Source organism: Zea mays, chromosome 1 (assembly GCF_902167145.1).
Source record: "Zea mays cultivar B73 chromosome 1, Zm-B73-REFERENCE-NAM-5.0, whole genome shotgun sequence".
In the NCBI taxonomy this organism is placed as follows: domain Eukaryota; kingdom Viridiplantae; phylum Streptophyta; class Magnoliopsida; order Poales; family Poaceae; genus Zea; species Zea mays.
In genome coordinates this window covers 209,567,889-209,575,700 of record NC_050096.1, presented here as the reverse complement: position 1 = coordinate 209,575,700, position 7,812 = coordinate 209,567,889, and the positions used below count along the sequence as shown (strand labels likewise).

General features: G+C 47.8%; 1 pseudogene across 1 annotated transcript; it reads left to right on the top strand.

Annotated features, from left to right (window-relative positions):
* The first annotated feature begins 458 nt into the window (after positions 1–458).
* LOC103643189 (uncharacterized) lies at positions 459–3,540 on the top strand (annotated as a pseudogene). The gene is made up of 12 exons (XR_002266363.1): positions 459–918; positions 1,015–1,079; positions 1,224–1,302; positions 1,404–1,422; positions 1,521–1,639; positions 2,008–2,077; positions 2,331–2,374; positions 2,615–2,656; positions 2,750–2,809; positions 2,891–2,958; positions 3,127–3,184; positions 3,300–3,540. The product of XR_002266363.1 is annotated as an uncharacterized protein (transcript).
* Positions 3,541–7,812: the final 4,272 nt, after the last annotated feature.

Below are 7,812 nucleotides of genomic sequence, written 5' to 3'. Positions count from 1 at the left end.
GACTGCCGGAGTTTGCATTGGGACGAAGAAATACAAGCAATGAGAGTTGTCGGGAAATCCACCTGGAGCGCCGGTAGGGACGACCTTGCAGACTCGCGAGCTCGACGAGCGCCGGGAGCAGTCGGGGGAGAGCACAGCCTAGCTGGGAGGAGTACTCAGCTGGGAGCTAGCTGGCCGGACAGAGAGGGAGAGGAAGGCCTAGCTGGGAGCCGGACAGAGACGGAGAGGAAGAAAGGAGCGAGCTCGGCTCGCGATCCGTTCTGAAGAATAGAGGAAGGCCGATCCGTTGTGACGAACGGGAAATCCAAATCTTCAACGTAACAGCAGCCGGTACAAGTTAATACTTACCGCGACGGATAATAGTGCCCACGATGACAAATTTCTAAACGGAAGCCTATTATAATACTAAGATTCCAATTGCAAGGTTGGGGGTAGCAGACTTCCGAAGCCCACCGTTCGGGAATAAACTCGCCAGCAATGCCGCAGGTACACCAATCGCTTCGTCCCCGCGTCTCGCCGCGTAGCGGCGTAGGCGCCACAGAAACTCGCACGCCGCTCCCCGCCGTCCGGCCCGAGTCGCCGTCGCTGCCGAATCCAATCCATGGCTCCGCCCGCCGCACCCACCGCGCTGCACCACCGCACGCCCCTCCTCCTCCCCCGCCGCACCGTCGCCTTGGGTGCCACCGCCACCGCGCGCGCCGCCAGGGCCGCTTCTCTCGCCGTCAGGGCCCAGCCGGACACCACCGCCGCAGCTGGATCCACCTCAGCGCCTGAGCCGACGCCCGAGTTCAAGCCTCCGCCGGGGTTCAAGGCGCCCGAGCCCAAGAGGTACGAGGTCAAGTCCGGCCAGGTGGGCAGCGTCCTCGGCGCCTCGCTCGCCATCCCCCTTCGCCTCGGCACCGGCGTCTTCGTCCTCGGGTACGCACCGCGCCTTCTCTCACCGTCCGGGCGTCTACCTCGCCTACGGGCTACAGCCTGCACCTGCTTACCTGCACGTGTCACTTCAATGTGCAGGTACTCGCCATCTCTTGTTTCTCCATCAGAGATACCATCAGACCAGTATGCACTGGAATTTGGAGGTGAGTTTATTCACAATTCTTCCATTGCAGCTATTATTACTCCTACTATATCATGGAAACCACAAAGAATCGCACAATAAGATGCAGTTTGTGGAATACATAGCTCTGTTAAGTTTACTTGTAAACATGCGTTTCTTATCGTAGCTTGGAAGGTGAAAGAGGAATCAAAAATAGGACAGTGCAAACGACCAGAAAAGCCTATCGAGATATATGAATTTGAAGGGTACAGCATATCTTGCTTCTTCCTCCTGTTTATACCATGCTGAGTAATCATGCTGACTTGTTTCTTCTCTTCATTGTTGGTGTATTCTTGCTAATCTTCAGTTGTCCATTTTGTCGGAAGGTGAATATGCCCAGCCTCTTGCAACTGCGTTTTGCAGATGTCATTCTTCATGCACAAGAGCAATTTTGTTGTTTGTATTCACCATGGAAAAATTGCAGGTCAGAGAGATGGTAACAGTCTTGGACCTAGATGTATTATTTTACCCCTGTCCTCAAAAGGCCCAACGTTCCGACCTAAAGTCCTCGAAATGGGTGGAAAGAAACAATTCCCTTACATGGTATGCAGACGTCCTACATAAATTCTGATATTCTATTTTGTGTTAGCACTTCAGATCATATTTGGTTGCTAGCATCTCCTCATCCACATCCACGTATGTTAAATATGGAAATGTGGTGTATGAATTTTATTTGATAAATAAACTTGCTCATATGATGACCACTGAGTATAACCTGTGGGCCCCTGGCAAGATAGGTTAACTTGCTCATTATATTTGATAAATAAGCTTTGATGTGTGTGTCATAATTTTTCGTCGGGGAAAGTAAGGTTGGTCATCTGAGTTTTCCCAAGAAATAAATTGCGTAATGAAATGCAAATCAGTTCTATCATTCAGTGTTAACAGTTACATAAGATGCACCTCTATTGCAGGTAGATCCAAACACAGGGGTCGCCATGTATGAATCCGATGACATCATAAAATATCTAGCTGATACATATGGTGTGTATTCAACACATCTCCTTTTCACTTTTGCTCTTAAAGGTTGTTCCTCCCTATTTGTGGGGGAAAAGGCTTGTCTTGGTTTATCCCCGAGACCCCATTCATGTAGGAGCCTCACTGGATTTGTGTGTGAAAAGGATTGTATCGTTTTATCCCCTTCCTAGACCCCATTTTTGGCACTGGGTATGCCCTCTTAAAGTTTCTTCCTATAATGACCTTACTGACCTCACTCACTTATGCTTGTTTTTCTTAGGCGATGGAACTGTTCCAATTATGCTATCACTTGGTCTGTTGACAGTAAGTAAACAAGCACCCAGCAATTTAAAAGTATATTATATGTTTTAACCAGTGTACATATTAGTCCAAATGTATAAAAATATGTTTGAACTAAGTACCCCCAACTATTATCGAGGAATATTTGACATATTTACACTTTGCTTTCAGTATGCTTCAGTATTTGCCTATCCGATGGGTATAATGCTTTATTTTGTGCCAAGGATCAGTTTGCAGTTTTGATAACTTTTAAATATTTTTTAGGCAATTACAGCAGGGCTTGCTACTCTTGGTCGTATTGGAAAGGTACATTGTGCAAAAACATTATAACAAAGTTCGCTGCGTGTTTTCCTGTGGATGTTTGCTCAGAAACGTGTGGCATTACGTCGTTGTTTACAGGGAAATTCCTACATTGCTTCAAAAGTCCCACCGCAGCCCATAGAGATATGGGCATGTGAGGTCTGAATCCTCAGCACATGAGCTCTCTTCTTACTATACAGGTCGCGTGGACTCTGAATAGCTGATGGTCTGTTTTCGCAGGGATCTCCCTTCTGTAAATTAGTACGAGAGACACTTGTCGAGTTGGAATTGCCACATCTGCTACACAGGTATCCAAAATACTTTAAAACCACAAGTCACTGAATGGCATCAGAATTCAGAACAGCCTGCAAGCTGTTGCTAAACTTAACCTAGTAGAATTATCACTTTAGTTCAGTTCTTCTGGACTGAGATATGTGCTCTGCAAGAGTGTTAGTAACTAGAAGTTACTCCTGCAGCTGCGCACGAGGCAGCCCCAAACGACAAGAATTTTTCAAGAAAAAGGGGCTTTTCCAGGTAGGACGCCTTGCTAAAACGCTATTGATGCATTTGACGCTGAACATTCTTTTGATTTGCCTGCCTGGTGTGCGACATCATGTATATGTGTGTGTATGTGTTACTGTGTTGGCAGGCGCCGTACATCGAAGATCCTAACACGGGAGTCCAGATGTTTGAAAGCGCTGAAATCATAGACTACCTGAAGGCAACATATGCCCTGTACCCAAGCTCGTAGTGATGTATCAGAAATGGTCATTGTAATGTTGCGTGTAGATTCAGTTCTTCCCGGTAATAAAAGGAAAAGAAATAGTGGGCCACGCATTCTGTATGATGCACAGCCGATTTTGTCTATGCAGATCTAAACTTTGAAGTTACTTCGTGTTGACACTTTTTCGGAGCGCCAAATACTTAAGAAGAACCGGCGGCGGTGCTCTTTGGTCAGGCGCGGACGGTCCGCGGCCTGGGGCCGGACGGTCCGCGACCTGGCGCATGGGCTAAGGTTTCCTGCCTGACGGCCGGACGGTCCGCGCCCTAGGGCCTGACGGTCCGCGCATGCGCAGGGGCGGCGGAAGATCGCCGGCGGCGCCTGGACTCGCTCCCGGGAGGGACCCCGTCGGGGAGGAGAGATTCTAGGGGTTGTCTAGGCTCGGGCCGGCCGACCTAGACTCCTCTAATCGGCGTAGAGTCGAAGAGAGGCGAAGAATTTGGGGATCGAGAGGCTAAACCTAAACTAGACTAGAACTACTCCTAGGATAAAATGCGAAATAGAAGTTGTATTGATTCGATTGATAATGATTGATCGGCCGTATACCTCTCTATTTATAGAGGAGGGGGGCTGGACCCTTTACAAACTAATTTCCGAGCTTATCTCGAGATTTTCGCCAACAAACATAGCAAGAAACTCGGAACCCTAATCTGTTCTGCGCCTGCGCGGACCGTCCGGCCCATAGGCGCGGACTGTCCGGACCGCGGACCGTCTGGCCCCAGGGCCGGACCGTCCGTGCACTCAAAATGGTGCTCAACATATGCCCCTCTGCCTTTTGGTGGAGCTGAGCGAACCAAAAGCAACTAACTCGATGTGATCACATCGGTTTTCTTGTGCATCTTGCCACTTACTAGGATGGTACGCAGTGGCCTTGGTCTCGATGGTTGACTCAACGGACGTGATCCCTTTAGCTTTGATCGAACTGTCAGTCCCAACACCGCCGAGCGTCATACTGGTCCTGACCAATTCGTCACCTTGCTTTCCTAATTTTCTAAGTGTTCTGGCGTAGCTCCGTAGTCGACCAGGTCTTCTCCTTGCAGGTCGTCTTCCTCCATGGGCGTCGGTACGTCGTCGGAGGTGTCTTGGGGTCTGTTTGGTTGGGCTGTGGCTGTGAAAAAAACTGCTGTGGGCTGTGAGCTGTGGAAAAAGCTGCTGTGGGCTGTGAGCTGTTAAAAAGCTAAAAATCGTTTGGTGAAAACCACTAAAAGCCGTTAAAAGTTTTCTATATATGTTTTCACAGTTTCATCCGAAAGCCACTAAAAGCAGGTCTAGAGGTGCTTTCAGTTTTGCACTGCGAGAAAGTCAGCTTTTAGAAAAAGCTGCTTTCTGAATCCAACCCTTTGGTTTGGCTTTTGGCTTTTAGGAGGCAAAAGCCAAAGCCAAAAGCCAAACCAAACACACCCTTGGTGTAGTGCGGATGGTTCAGCCTTAGGGGTCGGATGGTCCGCGTCCTGTGCAGATGATCCGGCCTTTATAGCCGGACAGTCTACCATACCTGCAGAGAGATGCACAGTTGTCGTTATATTTTCTATCTTTGTGGCCGTTTGATTTTTCTCAACGGCATTTGGTCTCCATCTCTTTTGTGGTGGCGGATACTGCAGATGTGATAGTCGCCTAGAGGGGGGGTGAATAGGGCGAAACTGAAATTTACAAATTAAACACAACTACAAGCCGGGGTTAGCGTTAGTAATAATAAACGAGTCCAAGAGAGAGGGCGCAAAACAAATCCCAAGCGAATAAGCAAGTGAGACACGGAGATTTGTTTTACCGAGGTTCGGTTCTTGCAAACCTACTCCCCGTTGAGGAGGCCACAAAGGCCGGGTCTCTTTCAACCCTTCCCTCTCTCAAACGGTCCCTCGGACCGAGTGAGCTTCTCTTCTCAAATCAAAGCCGGGAACAAAACTTCCCCGCAAGGGCCACCACACAATTGGTGCCTCTTGCCTTGATTACAATGGAGTTGTGATCTCAAGAACAAGTGAGAAATAAAAGAAGCAATCCAAGTGCAAGAGCTCAAATGAACACGGCAAATCACTCTCACTAGTCACTAGGGCTTTGTGTAGAATTGGAGAGGATTTGATCTCTTTAGTGTGTCTAGAATTGAATGCTAGAGCTCTTGTAGTAGTTGAGAAGTGGAAAACTTGGATGCAATGAATGGTGGGGTGGTTGGGGTATTTATAGCCCCAACCACCAAACTTGACCGTTGGCTGGAGGCTTCTGCGCGATGGCGCACCGGACAGTCCGGTGCACACCGGACAGTCCGGTGCCCCTGCCACGTCATCACTGCCGTTGGATTCTGACCGTTGGAGCTTCTGACTTGTGGGCCCGCCTGGGTGTCCGGTGCACACCGGACATGTACTGTTTGATGTCCGGTGCACCGGTATGGGCGATTCTGACTTCTGCGCGCGCTGCGCGCGCATTTAATGCACTGCAGGGAGCCGTTGGCGCCGCAGGGAGCCGTTGCTCCGCTGGCACACCGGACAGTCCGGTGCACACCGGACAGTCCGGTGCACACCGGACAGTCCGGTGAATTATAGCGGAGCGGCTGCCGCGCGAACCCGAGGCTGGCGAGTTCAGGAGGCCGAGCTTCCTTGGAGCACCGGACATGTCCGGTGCACACCGGACAGTCCGGTGAATTATAGCGCGCCGGCTTCCGAGAATTCCCGAAGGCGAAGAGTTTGAGTCTGAGTCCCCTGGTGCACCGGACAGGTACTGTTCACTGTCCGGTGGCGCACCGGACAGTCCGGTGCGCCAGACCAGGGGTGCCCTCGGTTGCCCCTTTGCTCCTTTGTTGAATCCAAAACTTGGTCTTTTTATTGGCTGAGTGTGAACCTTTTACACCTGTATAATCTATACACTTGGGCAAACTAGTTAGTCCAATTATTTGTGTTGGGCAATTCAACCACCAAAATTATTTAGGAACTAGGTGTAAGCCTAATTCCCTTTCAATCTCCCCCTTTTTGGTGATTGATGCCAACACAAACCAAAGCAAATAGAGAAGTGCATAATTGAACTAGTTTGCATAATGTAAGTGTAAAGGTTGCTTGGAATTGAGCCAATATAACTACTTACAAGATATGCATGGAATGTTTCTTTCTTTATTTAGCATTTTGGACCACGTTTGCACCACATGTTTTGTTTTTGCAAGTCCTTTTGTAAATCCATTTCAAAGATCTTTTGCAAATAGTCAAAGGTAAATGAATAAGAGTTTGCAAAGCATTTTTAGGATTTGAAATTTTCTCCCCCTGAATCAAATGCTTTTCCTTTGACTAAACAAAACTCCCCCTAAAAGAGATCCACCTCTTAGTGTTCAAGAGGGTTTTGATATATCATTTTGAAATGCTACTTGCTCCCCCTTTGAACACAATAGGATACCAATTGATAAATACTTCTTTGAAAATACTAAGTTTTTGAAATTGGTGGTGGTGCGGTCCTTTTGCTTTGGGCTCATTTCTCCCCCTTTTTGGCATGAATCGCCAAAAACGGAATCATTAGAGCCCTCGAAGTAATTTCTTCCCCTTTGGTCATAAGTGAATGAGTTAAGACTATACCAAAGACGAAATTCGGTCCTTTTGCTTTTGAGCTTTTGCTCTCTCCCCCAAGGATGAAGTCCTTTTCTTTGATGCTCATTTCTCCCCAAGGAATAGAGAGTTGCTCGGAGTGATGGCGAAGCATTAGTTACGGAGTGGAAGCCTTTGTCTTCGCCGAAGACTCCAATTCCCTTTCAATATACCTATGACTAGGTTTGAAATAGACTTGAAAACACATTAGTCATAGCATATAAGAGATATATGATCAAAGGTATTCAAATGAGCTATGTGTGCAAGCTAGCAAAAGAAATTTCTAGAATCAAGAATATTGAGCTCATGCCTAAGTCTGGTAAAAGATTGTTCATCAAGTGGCTTGGTAAAGATATCGGCTAATTGATCTTTAGTATTAATGTAAGAAATCTCGATATCCCCCTTTTGTTGGTGATCCCTAAGAAAATGATACCGAATGGCTATGTGCTTAGTGCGGCTATGCTCGACGGGATTGTCGGCCATTTTGATTGCACTCTCATTATCACATAGCAAAGGGACTTTGGTTAATTTGTAACCGTAGTCCCGCAGGGTTTGCCTCATCCAAAGCAATTGCGCGCAACAATGTCCTGCGGCAATGTACTCGGCTTCGGCGGTGGAAAGAGCGACTGAATTTTGCTTCTTTGAAGCCCAAGACACCAAGGATCTTCCCAAGAACTGACAAGTCCCCGATGTGCTCTTCCTATTAATTTTACACCCCGCCCAATCGGCATCCGAATAACCAATCAAATCAAAAGTGGATCCCCGAGGGTACCAAAGCCCAAACTTAGGTGTATAAGCCAAATATCTCAAGATTCGTTTTACGG